This window comes from Salmo salar, chromosome ssa10 (genome assembly GCF_905237065.1).
Source record: "Salmo salar chromosome ssa10, Ssal_v3.1, whole genome shotgun sequence".
NCBI lineage: Eukaryota > Metazoa > Chordata > Actinopteri > Salmoniformes > Salmonidae > Salmo > Salmo salar.
In genome coordinates, this window is record NC_059451.1 from 62,801,219 (window position 1) to 62,805,267 (window position 4,049).

A 4,049-nucleotide genomic window follows, 5' to 3' on the forward strand; every position below is an offset into this window, starting at 1 on the left:
CAGTGTTTAATTAACATATTTTCACTGTCTCGATAAATCCACATTACCCAGGTAAAAACTTTTTTTTTAAATTGGTCTTCCACTTTAACACAAACGTACATACACTTTAAATCAGAAGTGGGGGGGATATATTTTATTTTTATCCAGTCGGATAAACACTCCAAACAGCCTACCCGACCACTCGGAGGCGTCCACATGGTCCGCAAGCACACCGTTGCCTCGTTTTGTATCACATTCCAATGATAAAACTGGGGGGTACAAAAATGCAATCCCAGTGAAAGTTGTGCCCCTGCTTAAATAATTGCTTAGTCTGCTGCACAAAAGTAACTAAACACATTGCCAAAATTATATCCATGTGTAGCAGAGCATCAGACTTAGTATTTGGTGCATCTTACATTTTGACTTTGCAGGAAAGGTACATATTACAGATATACAAAGTATACCTTATATGCATGATCACGGATGAGTATCTGGGAAACAGGAAATGTCACATTGGGTAACGGCTCCTTCATAAAAAGTTCAGATAAATGAATCTTTAGACACATTTTTTTTTTGTGAATAGCAACAACAAAAACATCCCTTGTAGTTAATTATCACAGTTTATGCACTACAACTATGTAGAATATTGGCCTGTTGGAAATTACAACTCCCTACTACATCGCTCAGTTCAGCCTGGATCTGATTTACCTTTAGAGAAACTGTGCAAGGTGCGCATTGAGCTTAAAGAAGAAAGAAATGGAAATCAGTCAATTGTTTAAAAACAGAAAAATAACTGAAATGTTGGTTAATCGCTCAGCACTACTATCAGATGAACTCAAGAGAAGTTCAACTATAGGATCCTGACAAGTTATAGCACGTGAAAGATATTGCTTCGGATCCCGTTCGCCACGTCAACTTGTTCAAAACAACCCACAGGGCATTTATTAGTGTGGTTTATATTACAGTGTCAACTGCGGCAGAAGAGATTCCTCTATTGTGGTGCCAAACAATGATGGGCTTATGCAGCTCTGTTTATGTGAAAAATATTAGGGAAGCAAGTGTCTTTAATCTCAAACAGCAGGCTTCAGCTCGTGACATTGCACAGGGCTCAGAATGCGCTCCTCAAACAGGCTGAGTTTGAAGACTCTGTTTGCCTGATCAAATTAAACCGTGGCATTAATCCTCTCCAATCCCATCACTATTTGACATTGTGATTGGTCAGCACAAGTTGAAGCTCCACCCAATGAGTTCTGAAAGTGCCTACTTCTTTTAGAGTCGAAGACATTTGAATGTGGCTCGTTGATTGTGTGTTGCTTGCGTTATATTGAGTTAAATTTCTCTGAGAAAAAAAAAGTGTTTGTAATAAAAGTGTCAATATAAAGTGTGATATGGTTCGGTGTGGCTCAGTTGGTAAAGCCTGGCACTTGCAACGCCAGGGTTGTGGGTTTAATTCCCATGGGTGACCAGACCAATAATGTATGCACTATCTATTTTAATTAGATCTTGACAAGATAGTTTTTTTTAATTTAGCAGACAATCTAACCACTCAAAGTACCATACTAACATTTTGGTCCGCTTTCTCTCCAGCTACAGAACCTAATAGGCATCCTTCGCATGTACAGTTGAAGTCGGAAGTTTACATACACTTAGGTTGGAGTCATTAAAACTCGTTTTTAAATCACTCCACAAATGTCTTAACTATAGTTTTGGCAAGTCGATTAGAACATCTACTTTGTGCATGACACAAGTAATTTTTCCAACAATTGTTTACAGATTATTTCATAAGCTTCTGATAGGCTAATTGACATCATTTGAGTCAATTGGAGGTGCACCTGTGGATATATTTCAAGGCCTACCTTCAAACTCAGTGCCTCTTTACTTGACGTCATGGGAAAATCAAGAAATCAGCCAAGACCTCAGGAAAAAAATGTGTAGACCTCAAGTCTGGTTCATCCTTGGGAGCAATTTCCACATGCCTGAAGGTACCATGCTCATCTGTACAAACAATAGTACGCAAGTATAAACACCATGGGACCACGCAGCCGTCATACCGCTCAGGAAGGAGACGCGTTCTGTCTCCTAGAGATTAACGCACTTTGGTGCGAAAAGTGCAAATCAATCCCAGAACAGCAAAGGACCTTGTGAAGATGCTGGAGGAAACAGGTACAAAAGTATCTATATCCACAGTAAAACGAGTCCTTTATTGACATAACCTGAAAGGCCGCTCAGTAAGGAAGAAGCCACTGCTCCAAAACTGCCATAAAAAAGCCAGACTACTGTTTGAAACTGCACATGGGGACAAAGATCGTACTTTTTGGAGAAATGTCCTCTGGTCTGATGAAACAAAAATAAAACTGTTTGGCCATAATGATCATCGTTATGTTTGGACGCTTGCAAGCCAAAGAACACCCTCCCAACCGTGAAGCACGGGGGTGGCAGCATCATGTTGTGGGGGTGCTTTGCTGCAGGAGGGTCTGGTGCACTTCACGAAATAGATGAAATCATGAGGGAAAATGATGTGGATATATTGAAGAAACATCTCAAGACATCAGTCAGGAAGTTAAAGCTTGGTCGCAAATGGGTCTTCCAATTGGACAATGACACCAAGCATACTTCCAAAGTTGTGGCAAAATGGCTTAAGGACAACAAAGTCAAGTTATTAGAGTGGCCATCACAAAGCCCTGACCTCAATCCTATAGAAAATGTATGGGCAGAACTGAAAAAGCAAGGAGGCCTACAAACCTGACTCAGTTACACCAGCTCTGTCAGGAGGAATGGGCCCAAATTCACACAACTTATTGTGGGAAGCTTGTGGAAGGCTACCCAAAACGTTTGACCCAACTTAAAGACAATGCTACCAAATACTAATTGAGTGTATGTAAACTTCTGACCCACTGGGAATGTGATGAAAGAAATTAAAGCTGAAGTAAATCATTCTCTCTACTATTATTCTGACATTTCACATTCTTAAAATAAAGTGGTGATTCTAACTGACCTAAAACAGGGTATTGTTACTAGGATTAAATGTCAGGAATTGTGAAAACTGAGTTTAAATGTAGTTGGCTAAGGTGTACGTAAACATCCGACTTCAACTGCATTTTGGTTGAAGTGTCCTTTTAAGGTGGATCGTCATATCTGCAAATCAGCAGACAAATACTGTGGTACCGTCTGTTTATGGGTGGGTTGTCTGAGATGGGGGTGTTGTAATGAGTACTTCCTGTTATTGCTCACCGACACACATTTCCTCTCTTTGCCAGCCAGCCCTTCCTGTCCACAATGGCCCACATGTGCCCCTGGCGCTTACCCAACATGCCCATCACTCACAGGTGTTCCAACTCCGCCGGTCCCTTGGAAACCCACCAGATAGTCTGTCCTCTTCCTCAGAATTTTACCAAGTTGACAAAGTCCCTAATTTTTGTTCAATTCTATTATTTCCAACTCTACTCAATTATATTATATTTGCCAGTTAGGTAAGAGATTGAACATGAGATTAATTACCTAAACAATCTCATTAGGCTCTATAACCAGAAGTCGCCTTTGAGCCCTCTATGAAAATGTTTACTTTTCAGCCTCTGGAATTTGCTCTCACAAGCAAACCCTTCATGCTCTGTACATAGAGGCAACGAGGTTCATTTGTGTAATGATCTCAGGTGGGCCGGTCACTTTGATGTGAACCGGTAGCTGTGAGATCTTTTTATTTTTTTTATTTTACAAATCAGTGAAAGGAGAGGGAGAAGCAATGTTGTTGTATACACACATAGACACACACCAGCGTGCCTAACATGGCATTCTCTGCTTCCTTGACTGGCTTCCTGTTGTCTGGGGTTTAAGGGGGAGCTTTTAGTTGGGATATCCATAAGCAGTGGTCGGGGGGGAAATGGGTCAGTTTCCGATGGAGAGCAACAATTCCTGGGCCGAAGGCAGGAGTGAGTGAGTCAGGCGTCATGTGCTGAGCTAGCTTACAGTCATATCCTCGCTGATTCAATCTCAGCTAGCTACAACACCAGGGCACAGCTGAAAGTCCACTCAATGGCCTCCTCTACTGAGTTTTAACAATAGAGAGTCAGGGT